At 38.3% G+C, this 15,059-nt stretch overlaps 1 pseudogene; it reads left to right on the top strand.

Moving 5' to 3' along the window:
* Nucleotides 1-9,371: 9,371 nt before the first annotated feature.
* Nucleotides 9,372-10,717, top strand: LOC143386540 (dolichyl pyrophosphate Glc1Man9GlcNAc2 alpha-1,3-glucosyltransferase-like; annotated as a pseudogene).
* Nucleotides 10,718-15,059: the final 4,342 nt, after the last annotated feature.

Below are 15,059 nucleotides of genomic sequence, written 5' to 3' on the forward strand. Positions count from 1 at the left end.
GCAGAGAGAAAGCACAGAGACAGAAGATACCCTTCATGGTTACACCCTCAGTGACCAGCCTCCCCAACTACCCCACCTGTTAAGGTTTTACTACTTTCCAGCAGCCCATGTGTCATTTCTAGAAACACCGAGGTGCCACAAGAATTCAGGCATGTAGATGGGCATGGCAGACTCTGCTCCTGCCAGAAGGGTGTGCCACCAAACCTGGCTGGCAAGTGCTGGGTGGGCAGTCCGCCTGCTTTTATCCCTGACACAGCGTCTGAAAGGCCAAGGTTCGTCGTCGGAGATTAAAATGCACACACACAGATAGCAGTGACAAAGATGAAGCACTTTACTGCAAGCTGGTTCTAGCTTATATAGAAAGTGAGAGTCAGTTATCTTAAACCAGGAAGCTCCTGGGTCCAATCATAGTAAAGGTCAGATCATCACCTACGGTGCACGCACGTCCACCCTGCATAAGATTCATGGAGGGCATGAGCTGTCCACGATCACGGAAGACGGGAGGACCAATTAGAAAAATTTCAAAACAACTTGTTATCCGCCCACTGGCAACTTGCTTGCCACCATGTTGCATTAGGGGCTCCTTATCTGAAAGGCCCAGGGAGTTCCAGCCGCCCACTGACAATTTGCCCACCGCCATGTTTGAAAGGCCTGGGGAGTTCTCAGGGAGACTCCCAACAGTGTCTCCCCTTGCCCTGATAGGAGGAGGTCTGGGTTATACTCTTTCAGTTGGCTAATTTTAAAATTGGGGTGGGCAAAGGGAAGGGCTAAAGTTAAAATATGTACAATTGGATCTTACCAATTAAGGCTTAGTACTATGTTCTGAAAGTGGACCACCAAACTTTCTGTTTCTCACATTATGAATCTACGGATGGATTAATCCTTTGATGAGGCAGAACCCTCACGATCCTATCACCTCCCAAAGACCTCACCTCTGAATGCTGCTGAACTAGGGACAATGCCCTCAAAATATGAATTTGGGGGGGACATTTCACATCAAGCCATAGCTTAGCATGTATCACTTCAATTTATACACCATTGGCCAACCAAGGCAAATGGAAGATTATAAATGATCTTTGAGTTTCACTGTGAGGGGATCTGTAATCCTTTGTCATAGAAAACCACCACAGTTAATACTATGTAAGAATCGCGCCCCACCCCCCATCAGCCCCCATCTATGTGGGAAGCTTATTTTAAATCCAAATATGATTGTATTTGGAGATTGTTAGAAACACACTCACCTGTCCAAACCCAAAGAATGGATTGAGAGACAAAGGTGTGGAGAAAGCAAGACTTTAATGATGATCTTGCAGGATCTGGTGTCTGAGGGAGCAGGCACACCCAGAGCAGTTGCAATCAGCATTTTATCCCTTAGTACACAAGCCCCTCCTTGCCCCTGCACCCCTACTGTGGGGTATCCCAATGTCTCCTATTGGGTTTTTTAAAGAAATGCATCTTTAATTGTCCCCCACCTCCCTTTGTTCTCTTGTAGCTGGAAAGCCTTCTTGAGGTGAGTGCATCTTGCAGTTTACCTCTCTGTTGGTTCAGCAGGCCCTTTCCCCTCACCTCCTATCTGTAAAGGGACTGTGAATTTTCCACACTCTAGTGTTACCTGCTTGTAACTTTCCATTCTGTTCTCTCCTGCTGCTTTTCTTACCTCCTGAATTTATATTTAACGCTAAATACTGTATTTTGAAAATGGCCACCAGACTTTCCATTTCTCACGGAGATGTCATTTGGGAGGTAGTTATGGTAAAGTGAAGTCCTCAGGGTGGGCTATCGGATTGATGGTGTTGAAAGGAGATGGGATTCTCTCTCTTCTTCCATGAAAGGATATGTGTAAGCCAGGAGGAGACCACACCAGGAACTTAATCAGCTGGCTGCTGGACATGGGTTCCCAGCCTGTAGGACTGCCAGAACCAAGTTCCACTGGAGCAGCTCAGTCTGTGGTATTTGTCTTGGTATCCCAGCCGCTGAAGCAGGGAGGGACACAAAGATTGCCTATCATACATTGTCTGTGTTTGCCTGCTTACTTTCTCAAAGCAACTTTGAATCAACTTGTTTGCATCTACAAGTGTGTAGTTTGTATGAAATAATCACAGTGACTGGCTTAGGGAACACTGATATCCCTATGCACAATTTTACTGTTTATGAATGTCTTTTTATTTGCTTTTTTTTTCATCTTCCATTTTTATTCTCCTCTCATCCACTTGCCTACCTTTTGTTGTCTTGCTGGAAGATTTTTCTTTTTGATGTTTTTATTATTTTATGGATGTTTGTACATACATAAAGACTTTAGTATGTGGTATTTATAGTCTTCTACTTTATTGAATATTCCTATTTTGAGTCACTTTTCAGGAGATTCTTTTACAATCTTTACTTTTGTTTTCCCATTTTTGTTTGTATTAATGCCTCTCAAGTAGCACTCAGTGCTGTGATGATGGAGAATGCTTCTCCTCCCTGTGTCCACTTGAACTGTCATGCTGCCTTGGGTCTAAGACACATGTGTTCACATTCAGGTCATGCCATCATATTGAAGGTGCTCATTACAAGTGGGATATTATTTTTAAAGACACTTCCTCAGAGTCTATAATGGGTGACATTTGGTTTTCCACAGTGCTATGTGTATGATGAAATACATTCATTTATTTCTTAATATTGAACTTGGCTTTCATGCAGAAATACATTTTAAATGTTCTTCTGCAGTTCTCATGTCTTTATCTTCCCATCTAATTCTTCTTTCAACTTCTAGGTTTTCTTCAAGCCATTTCATCCACTTAGATGGCTTCAGCAGTCCCTGAGGTCTTGCTGCTTCCTTAATCTTTATATTTACCTTTGACCTCTCTTCTGAGTTGTGGACCATGCATCCACTTACCAGGTGGGCATCCCTATACATCTGATCATAGGGACTTCGAACACAGCATGTCTGAGGTCAGACTGCCCATCATGGCCATTGTTGTGTTTTCCAACCTGGGTCTACATAGCTGCTTATTCAGATAGCTTGGAAGTAAATGCCTGTTTTTGCAGTAGGCATTTACTTCCAAGCTAAAATTAGTACCGTGTTCTATTTCTACTTTTTCCTTTCTTTTTCTCTTTTTCTAGGGTAAGTTCTCTATGCTGCATTCTTAATGCTCTGTTCCCTGGTGTAGGTGGTCATGTGTCACCAGTTTCTTCTCTGACTCTCCTATTAAGTTTTTCCATTCTCTTTAGGGGAACACTTCCAAAATGCAGATCTGTTTAATCTAGAATGGAAATACAAGACTGTCTGTGAGAGTATTTTAATTAAAAAATTTTAGATGTTGATGGATCTTTATTTTATTCATTTGTTTATCTGCGGTGCTGAGAATCGAACCCAGTGACTCACACATGCTAAGCAAGCATTCTACCATTGAGCCACAACCCCAACCCCTCCATCCCCTCCATCCCCCACTGTGAGAGTACTTTATAATCTATCAATAGTTTCTAAGAAGAGTGGGCACATGAGATTTTAACTGTTGGAATTAGGCAAAGCATTTATATTCACATCACTAGGTTGTCAGTCCCCGACACACTTGCTGCCTTTACCACATGTCACAGCCTAGGCAGCCTCACCTAGACTGACACCACTGTAGTTCCATTAGCCTGGCATGGGTTCTTTGTAATTTCACAATCTGATTCCAGGGCCAGGACACATTCATCTAAGTGAAATACATGCTGGGAACATGGAACAATCTGTTTTTCCCCTTCTTCCCCATCCTATCTTACTACAAATATGTGGCTTAGTTTATTTAACATAGTATTTCAAGTATGTGTTCATATTGAAGTCTTCGCATTAGATTTATCTCTTTTTAGGAACAGAATTTTTTTCACCCTGTTTTTGCTGTGAACAAGGACACTTCTAAATCTATAAAGGAAATTCTATAATAGTGATGTAGGGTTACCAAATTAGTACAAAGACAAGGTATTTTTATTGGTATTTTCCTCTCCCATAATACAAATCAAGCTGTATCTTATAAAAAACATATGTAAGACACACATTCACACAAGAGTGAACTCTGTATTTCTGTTCTGACCTAGAGTGGAGGGCTTGGGTTGAGGAGACATGTTCCATTACAGGGGATGGTGTCCTTCAAGTACATGTCTGTGGACTTCACTTGGGAGGAGTGGCAAGACCTGGATGAGGCTCAGAGGACCTTCTACAGGAATGTGATGCTGGAGACCTACAGCAGCTTGGTGTCCTTGGGTGAGTGAAAAGCCCCAGTGATCTTATTAGAAGCAATTTCATTGTCAGTATTTAGAGGAATCATTTTTAAATTTTAATATGACTATTATCTTATTTTTTTAAAATTTTTATTGTTGGTTGTTCAAAACATTACATAGTTCTTTTTTTTTTATCTTGTTTGTTTATTTTTATGTGGTGCTGAGGATCGAACCCAGTGCCTCACATGTGCAAGGCAAGCGCTCTGCCACTGAGTCATGACCCAAGCCCATAAAACATTACATAGTTCTTGATATATCATATTTCACACTTTGATTCAAGTGGGATATGAACTCCCATTTTTATCCCGTATTATTATCTTATTTTTATTTATCTATCTATTTATTTATTTATTTTAAATTTGAGTACCAGAAATTGAACTCAGGGGTACTTGACCACTGAACCACATCCCCAGTGCCCCCCACCGTCCCAGCCCCCCAACTTCCTTTTTATTGAATTTTATTCAAAGACAGGGTCTCACTGAGTTGCTTAGTGCCTTGTTTTTGCTGAGGCTGGCTTTGAACTTGTGATCCTCCTACCTTAGCCCGCCAAGCTGCTGGAATTACAGGTATGCGCCACCTCCTGTTACAGGTGCACCTGTACCACATGCATTACCATCTCTTCTCCACTCTCCCTCCCACACAGCCTTTCCAAGTTTATCTTATATATTTTTAACTTACACATAGTAATTGCACATATTTATGGGGCAACGTGTGGCATTTCAGTACATGTATATAGTGAATTACACAAATTATCAGTAATAGGCAGGTTTGTATTGGGAACATTTAAAAGCTAATAGATATTTTGAAATATTTAAAAAGCTGCTCTGCTCTTTTAATTATGCTTCTCTGATGCAGAATATTAAAATTATTCTCCTATGCAGGTGCACCACCACATGCATTACCATCTCTTCTCCACTCTCCCTCCCACACAGCCTTTCCATGCTCCAGTAACCACCATTCTCTGTATCTTTGATAAACTTTAGCTTCCACTAATAAATGAGAATATGCAGTACTTGTTTTTCTGTGCCTGACTTATTTTACTTTACATAAATGTTCTCCAGTTCCATTCATGTTGCTGCAAATGCATTTTTTAAAAACTGAATAACAGCCCCATGTGCATACATACCACATTTTCTTTGCCCATTCATTTAAGATGGACATCAGAGTTGATAACCTATCATGGACTTTGTAAGCAGTGCCACAGTAAATGTGCAAGTGCAGGTTCCTCTTCAAAACAAGAAATGAGTTTTCCCTGAATACATATATACCATACTGCTATAAATATGGTCATTCTGTTTCTAGGTTTTAGGGACCTGCAGACTGTTTCCCATAGTGGCTGCACCAGTTTGCACTTTTAGAACCAGTGTGGAGGTTTTCCTCTCAGTGCCTCATGGCCAGCTTTTTTGTTCTGTGTCTTAATAATGAGCACCTAAAAGTGGTGTCATGATGGCTTGTTTAGATTCTGATCTTTTACCTGATAATTATGGTGTTGAACATTTATTCCTGTGCTCATGGGTATTTGTGTGACCTCTTGAGAATGCCTGTTTAGATTATTTGTCCGGTTTTTAACTATTTGATTTTTTTTTTTTGCCATTGAATTGAGTTCCTTATTTTTTCCAGAAGTTAATCCATTTTCAGATAGTTTGCAAATATTTTATCCCATTCTGTAGGTTAAATTTTTACTCTAGATAGTTTGAACTTCCACTCTGGATAGTTCTTAATATTAAATGTATTCCTGCATTAAATACCCATAAGAACTTTCACTGTAGATAATTCTTAATATTGAACTTGGCTTTTGTGCATGAATACATTTTAAAAGTTCTTCTGCAGTTCTCTTGAGAAATGTCTGAGATTCTTATATTTTCCAGAAGGCAATCCCTTGTCATTTTGCAAATATTTTCTTTACAGTTTTTAGTTTGTAAACTCCATTTGTTAATTTTTGCTTTTGTTGTTTTTTTGCAAGATCAATGTCTGTGTTTCACTGGTATTTTCCTCTAGTAGTTTAATCACTTCAGGTCTTAGGTATTAAGTGTTTGATCCACTTTGTTGATTTCTCTGTCTGGTGAGAATGGGGTCTAACATTGCATATGGATGATCAGTTTCCCACAATTATTGATGAGCTTACTTTCTAAACATATGTTCTTGCTACTTTGCTGAAAATCAGATGGAGATTTTATATATATATATATATATATATATATATATATATATATATATATATATATATATATATAATATCTTATATCTTAATAATAGTTTAATATTGCTTTCTGCTATGTTCCGTTGGTCTGGAGTCTGTTTATGCCAGTACCATGCTGTGGTTTAATATTTTTAGTTGTAGATGGACACAATATCTTTATTTTCTTTATTTATTTTTTTGTGGTGAAGAGTGAACCCAGTGCTTCACACCTGCTATAAATACTCTTATCTATCACTGAGCTACAACCCCAACCCACCATGCTGTTTTGATTATTATCCCTTTGTAGTTTGTTTTGAAGACAGATATTAGAATGATTCCAGCTTTGTTGTTTTTGCTTAAGTGTGCTCTGACTATTTGAGGTCTTTTGTGCTTCCATATGATGTTTAAGACTATTTTAATAGCTATGTGAAGAAAAGTTATATGAGAATTACATTGACTATGTCTTGGGTATTAAGGGTTTTTAGCAATATTAATTCTTCCAATACATGAAAATAGGATGTATTTCTTTTGTGTGTCCTCCTTAATTTATTTTCATCAGTGTTTTGAAGTTTTTGTTGTAGAGATCATTCACTTCTTTCATTAAATTTGTTCCAAGGTAGTTTTTTAAAATTCACTATTGTAATTGAGATTTCTTTCATGTTTTCTTTCTCAACAATTCTGTTTTTGATGTATAATAAGGCTACTGATATTTGTTTGTTGATTTTGTACTTTCCAACTGAGGATACGACTGCATTCATTTATCAGTTTCTGCATTCATTTATCAGTTCTAATAGTTTTTTTTTTATTTTGGAGGAATTTTTGTATACAAATATCTGTTTTTTCTGTATACAAATTCATGGTGTTTGCTAATAATTACTTAACCTCCTCTTTTCCTACTTGGATGCCCTTTCTTTCTCTCTCTCTTCTTACTGTTTGAGTCAATGTGTTCAGTCCTGTTTGAAGAGCAATGGAAGCCAACACCTTGCCTTGTTCCAGATCCTGCCAGAAACAATCTGAGACTTTCCCTATTCAGTACGATGTGGGTTAAGATTTAATATGCAGCCTGTGTGTTCAGGAACATTACTTTTAACTCTAGCTTTTCAAGGGTTTTTATAATAGAACTGTGTTGAATTTTATCAAATACCTTTTCTGGGTCTGTTGACATACATGAGTTTTTTTGGAGCTGAGGACTGAACCCAGGGGCACATAACCACACTGCTGCATTCCCAGCCCTTTTTTTGTATTTTATTTAGAGACAGGGTCTTGCTGAGTTGTTTAGGGCCTCACTAAATTGCTGAGGCTGGCTTTGAACTCAAGACCCTCCTGCCTCTGCCTTACAAGTTGCTGAGATTATAGGCATGTGCCACCATGCCCAGCAAGATATATGATTTTTAATCCTTCATTCTGTTTATGCAATGAAATTACATGTATTGACTTTCATATATTGAACCATATTCCATTCCTGTGGTTCACATGGGGTCATGATTTTTAAACCTTGTGCTGTGCTGATGGATTGAATTTTCTAGTGTTTTACTGAGAATTTTAAATCTATGGTCATCAGGCTCTTAGTGTTCTTGTGCAGGTTTTGATATTAGGGCAATGCTGGTCTCATAGGATACATTTGGAAGATTTTTCCTTTATTTCAATATTTCCAAATAACTTGAGAAGAATTGGCAGTTGTTCTGTAAACTTTTGATAAAATTTAGGAGTGAAGCCATTTGGCCCTGGGCTTTAGTTTGTTGGAAGTCTGTTCCTGATGTACTCTCCTTGGATACATCTGTTCTGTTAAGGTTTCTAGATCCTTATGGTTCAATTTTGGTTGTTATGTGTGTCTAGAAATCCATTCATTTCTGGATTTTCCAATTATGAGTGGGTGGTTTTTCAAGATATTCCCTAGGGATCTGCAGATTAGTTGTAACATCTGTTTTTTTTTCATTATTGCTTTGATTTATTTGGATCTTTTCTCCTGGTTAGTATAATTATCAGGTACTTTGGAATGACTTGATCTCACTTTTCCCAAACAATCTACACAGAAAAGAAGATTTTCCTTAATGCACATGAGGCTTGAGTTCTCCTCATAATACCCTAGAGGCCTGGCAGGGGCACTGAGAATGGGTCCTTATGGTCATTTAGTTTGATTTTGCTTAAAGAATCTCCTACAATTCCACAAGCTTCAGACCCCACCAAACCTGGATCTCTCCTCACTTGACACTATGGGCTTAGCAGTCATATGAACTTTTATTAAAGAAAATACTATTGTTTTCTGTAAGTATGCAAACACATCCTAGTCTTCATATTTCTGGGAAATGTGTTCACATACTATGAATACAGATCTGTTTACTAGTTTGTCAAAAGTTCTTTTTAAAAAACTCCAAGTTCAAATGCCCATAAAGACACTGATCACTGTTTCCAAGGCTATTTCCCCATGCCTACATCAATGCATGATTTCCTATTCACAGGGAGCCTTCCTATACACACCAGGTTGATACAGATCAGACTCACTATAGGCAAACAACAAGCATGTTACTGAGGAAAGAAGAGCCTGATTCAGTTAAAATATCAGCAAAAGTTTAGTCCCTGTTATTCAAGACTTTATAGACTATATTGACCCTGTTAGCACTCATAGCTTTACTTGAGATTGAACATGTTCCCTTAGCAATAAAGAGTGTGGACAGCATTTATCAAATAAGGACAAACAATCCATGTCCACTAAATGACTTGACTACTGAGATAAAACTCTTGGAGAGTTTGACAAAGACACTATTAAGTAATTTTTTAATAAATGCTCAAGACGTTATATTCCTAGAAATGGGAAACTGTTAAGAGCCTCCATTCTGCATGTCTGTGATTTATACAAAGTACTTAGGTTTGATTGTGTTCTCAGGTAAGAATAACTTATACATGGAAAGTGCACGGTGCTGCAGCAATGGTGGTGCTTGGAACCCTAACAGGTAGTGGCAATTGGTTTTCTGCTTTGGTGATCCGGGTGACTCTCCTCAAATGCCTTCTTATTTCCACCTACCATTCTACAGATTTTGAAGTACACCACAACTGGCTTGCTATCACTCACAGTTTGCCAATATCACATTGGTATTATGACAACTTCAGAGTGGACCTTGGCTTACCCCCCTTTTTTGTGTGGTTTGAATACGTCCTGTCACTTGTTGCCAAATATTTTGATCAAGTGATGCATAATGTTCATAATATGAACTACTGCAGTTTAAGAACCTTATTTTTCCAGAAATTTTCTGTCACCTTTCAGATGCACTCTTTGTGTATGCTGTCTATGAGATTGAATTATATCACTACATCCAGCTATCTTGATTAATTAAGTTGCCCAGCCTGACTTCAGAGTTGCAGTTCTCCTGCCTCAGCCACTGGTATTACAGATATTCATTTCCAGTACAATGGGTTCCTATTTTGATTAATGTCGCTCTCCATTGCATGGTTATTTCAGAAAAGGCATGTGGAAGGAGCATTTTTCTTTGCCATTCTCCTACATTTGAAGCACATCTACTTCTATGTAGCACCAGTTTACAGTATATACCTGCTACGCTCTTACTGTTTTGCTGCAAATAAACCAGATGGGTCTGTCTGATGGAACAGTTTTAGCTTTGTCCGTGTTATTTTGCTGGGCCTCATTGTTTTCCTAGTTTCTGCTCTTTCACTGGGTCCTTTCCTAGCCTCAAACCAGCTTCCTCAAGTCTTTTCCCAACTCTTTCCTTTCTAGAGGGGCCTCTGCCATGCATACTGGGCTTCAAACTTCTGGGCCTTATACAATGCTTTGGACAAAGTTCTGTCTGTCATTGGTTTGGAATTGAAACTTCTTGATCCCAACAAGATCCCTAAGGCCTCAATGGCAAGTAGCCATACTCCTCGAAATTCTCCCAATGATCCTTTTGTCTGTGGAAAAAGCAGGAGATGCTTCAATTTTTCTGATTCTGACCACAACAGGACATTATTCCCTCTTCCCTCTGCTCTTCACTGCCCCAGAACTTCCCATTAAAATCTTACTCATGTTATTATTCTCCATCTATAGTATTTCTTCACTGAAGATTCTATTCAGAAAAGAAAAACCTCTTTTTAATTGGATGGAAATTTTCTACCTCCTTGGCTTGGGGATTCTGGAAGTCTGCTGTGAATTTGTATTCCCTTTTACCTCCTGGAAGCTGAAGTACTCCTTTTTTCCCTTTGTTACTGACTTCAGTGTATTGTGCAGTGGGCATCGCACATGATTGGTTCATACTGTATGTTTTAGTGTTGACTGGCCCTCCGATCAGCAAGACAAAAGAGCAATGAATAGAGGAACTGCTTGGAAGTAGGCAAAGCAATTATTTCATGGGAAATTAATCAGAACTTGAAGAAAGTTGCTTGTGGCATGAGCCATTCATTTTAGTAGATCTGTTTAGAGAATCATTCTTCCATCATTGGCCTTGTCGAGCCTAGCAACCTGATCGTTACCATGGTAAGAAGCTACTGCTCTCCATAAGCAGTAAAATTCATCTGAAAAAAAAAATCTCATCTTCCTCTGTTAAAATTGTCTGAGATCATTCAGACTGCTATGTTTTCTGAAAGCTAACAGAGTCTGATTAACCGCATAATTATTTGTAGACTATGTCAACCATTGTCAGGATATAAAAGATAATTAGACTCCTCTACTGAAGGAAACATAAATAAAATGGCATTTTTTATTTCTGCAAAAAAAAAAAAAGAATATCTTATACACTGCAGTTGTCTTGCTCTTAGGTGACATTGTGCATATTTATACTTGAAACTGGTAATACTGTGCAGGAACTTGTAGGATTAATACACTGTAACAAAGATAATAAAAAGTAATGCTTTCCACAAGGCTTCAATGAAGAGAGTATACAAATCTTCAAATCAAGGTATCAATATGGAGATTCCTCAGGTCAAGCATATTACTTGAACATCATGTGTTTGCTTCCCATGTAGGCCAACAAAATAGATTGGTCTGCACCCCCAGTCATGGTCAGGGACATTTCCATGAGCGATTTTTTGAACTTAATGGACAGGAGGGAAGACATCAATGGAAATGGATGAAAACAAACATTATCTCTCTTAGAAGAGTGATTCAAAGTGTACGTCCTACCTATACTGATCCAGAATTTCTTTTCTTGGAATATGAAGGGCACTTTTGACTGGGGAAGAAAGCAAAAGGAAGATTCTGGAGAAAAATTACAAGTGCGGAGATTCCAAGTCAGACCTACCCACTGAATTGACTCCATGGATCTGTAAGTGTGGCCACTCCTCAGATATCACCATCAAGGAATAAAATGTACTTCAATATGTACTTCAATCCTCCTTAGAGTAGTGGGGGCAAAGAAGCTGTCAGGTAGAGTTTGTGCTTTACCTAATGGAGAAAATGATGCAGGTGTTAGATTCTAACTGTGTAGTTGCTACATGGGAGAAGAGTGAACCCCATATATCAGAGTGACAATCCATGAGATAGATTTAAAGAACTGGACAAACAATCAAAACATGGACATTTTATTATTCTCCCTCTTCTTCCTCCAAATACCCAGAAATTAATAAATGGCAGATTCACAGGGAAAATGATAAAACATTTTTTTTCTTCCTCCAGTTGTGTCTCCCAGGAGGAAGTGAAGGAAATGACAAGTGCTTATACAGAAAACAGAACTCTAACTCAGAATCTGTGTTCAAAATTCCCCTAGAGTTCCCTTCAAGAGAACAGTTCCACATAAAACACTCTCATTTGACTAAAAGAGTTTTAGAAAGCAGCCCACACAGTTGCTCATATTTTTTAAATAATAGATCTTGCGTCATAGACTATAGTTGCAGTCCACACAATTTGGTTTATCCTCAGGGACAGAGAGAGTATATAGAGAAAGAAAAGATAGAGAAAGGGGGAGGAGTGAAGGGGAAGGGAGGAGGAAAAAGTAAACACAAGCCAATGGTACAGGCTATCTAGAAACATTTTACCTTCTCTGCAAAATTCGTCTGACTCAAAAATCTCCTGCTGATTAAAAAGATCATGTAAAAATGTGCATGATCTCTGAGAGTGCAACTTCCAGCAAGTCCTGTTCTGGAAGAGCTGCTCTCATGACCAAACCTCATGCAAGCTGACACATAGGGAAGAATGGTTTCCTCCTGAGAACCAGCTATAAATGGAGGAAAAATGGCATTCAGTCTGTGTGGGAAGAAGACCTATGCATTTTTTTAGATATGTATGTGCATCTCATTACATTCATGTTGGTTCTGAAGAACATTTCAGTTTAGTCATAAAGTCTACAGGAAACTACTATTTAAGTTTTTAAAGCACTTCTTATGAAAACAAAAGTTAGCCAGCAAAAGCATTGAGCATCACTGAGGTCCATGGTTTTGTATTGGAACCTGATTTTCCAGGTTGGCAATATCCTCATTAAAATTTCTCAAACACAGAAGGCTGAGGCAGGAGAACTGCAAGTTTGAGGTCAACCTCAGCAAACTAGCAAGGCACTAATCAATTTAGGGAGACCCCATCTCAAAAAAAAAAAAAAAAGGCGGGGGATGTAGCTCAATGGTAAAGTGCCCTGGGGTTTAATCCTCTGTAAAGCAAAATTAATTAATTAATTAATTAATTAATTAACTAATTTAATTTCTCAGAGGATAGCACAGACGTGAGAATAGCTCTTAATGACTTGGTAATAACAGATTTCAAATACAAGTTTTAAGTGTCTTACTTGTGTACACATACACACAAACACACACACACACACAAATAGTTCCCAAATCCTCAGAAAACAAAGAAATATTAGCTTATCTATCTTACCTAATAAGATTAATAACATTTATTCTCCATTATTTCTTTTTTATAGTTGTAGATGGACAGAATGCCTTTATTTTATTTGTTTATTATTATGTGGTTCTGAGGATCAAACCCACTGCCTCATGCATGCTAGGCAAGCACTTTGCTGCTGAGCTACAGCCCGAGTCCTATTCTCCATTATTTCTACTTCCACAATTCATACTATCAGAATGGGAGCCCTAAGGAATTATCAAATGCAATTTGTCTAGTCTCTGTGAACCTTTGAAGCCACAAGCCATTTAAATATAATCTTGACATTTGAAGAACCATCAATAGCCATCTCTTCCCTATGGAGATTGACCTTATTATCTAAAATGTTCATGACAATGTCAATTTATTTTTTTAACATTAATTTGAGTACTAAATACAACAAATTAAAAAAGAGGTGATACATGAAAAAACTAGCACTGAAATTTACAGAGTCATCCAGAGAGCCTCAGAAAGCTGAGCATAGAAACACATTCACTGCAGGCAAGTGTACTGCCCCTCCCCACAGAGCACCTGCACATGTGACTCTTTAGCAAGAATGTTCAGTGTCAGAGGGGGCACCCCCTTGGGTTCTAGGGAATGCAATACCAATGGAAAACAAAGAATAAAACTGTTAACAACATCAATATTATGCAATTAAAACTAAGGAAACAGGAAAGGCAGCAAAGTGGTCTGCTCCTCTCATGGCAAAGTTTTCTGAAGCCACATTTCCTCCAGGTAATAGTGACATCCAGTAACTTACTTTTTAATTGTACTTCAGTGACCGTGTGTGGAATTTTCTGGTAATTCATTTCTACAAGCAAATTAATTAGTCTAGTTATTTTTAAATCTCTTAGCAAAATAACAATGTTTTCTTGCAGGACTTAATGATTAGGTTTTATGTAAATGTTCCATTTAAATTAATTTGTGGAGGTGGTTACACAAAGCTAAGTAAAAATTGTGTCTGAAATGCAGGTCAGTATTTGCATGTTCATTTGTTTCAGGGACTCACATATACTATGGTCTTAAATGAGTGAAATGAAATCATTAAGCCATTTGACACAGAGGGTTGAATGATGGAAGAGTAACTTTGCAATGCCTTTCCCTTCAGGCTAAACTTTCCCATGATGACAAAACTTAATCTGAATACATGGCAGCAAAGTGACTTTCTTGAAAATCTCATTAATTTGTCCTCCTGCCCACAATGTGCTTTCTTTCTTTCTTTTTTTTTTTGAGGGGGGGATGGTACTAGGGATTGAACTTAGGGGCACTCAACCATTGAGCCATATCCCCAGCTCTATTTTGTATTTTATTTAGAGACCGTGTCTCACTGAGTTGCTAAGTGCTTCACTGTTGCTAAGGCTGGCTTTGAATTCATGATCCTCCTGACTCAGCCTCCTGAGCCCCCAGGATTACAGGAGTGCACCACCACGCCCAGCCACAACTAATTAAAAAAACTTAATGAGGAATGGAGAGAGTGAAAGATATGAGGAATATATTAAAAATTCTTCAAGAAAAGAAAAGGCGTGTGATCCAGATTTTTAAACCTTTTTTTTTTAAATTGCCAGATTAAAATGCCTTGAGGTCTGCTGAAAGCATTTGGCTAGCATATCATAAGGTTAATGCAGAGCAGAGCAATCAACATGACTACCCTGAACCCACAAAAATCAGAAACAGAACAAATCACAAAATATAAGCATTTGAACATTTAAAACAACCTGAATGACAAACCATTTTTCAACTAAGCAAAAACCCTCTAGGGAGAGGAGCTGGTAGTCTTCCAGAAAATGCCAGAAAAATCCAGATTTATTCTTGTACCTGATGCTGTGCCTGCCAGTGCAGTGCCAT

The sequence above is a fragment of the Callospermophilus lateralis genome, chromosome 5, assembly GCF_048772815.1.
Source record: "Callospermophilus lateralis isolate mCalLat2 chromosome 5, mCalLat2.hap1, whole genome shotgun sequence".
NCBI lineage: Eukaryota > Metazoa > Chordata > Mammalia > Rodentia > Sciuridae > Callospermophilus > Callospermophilus lateralis.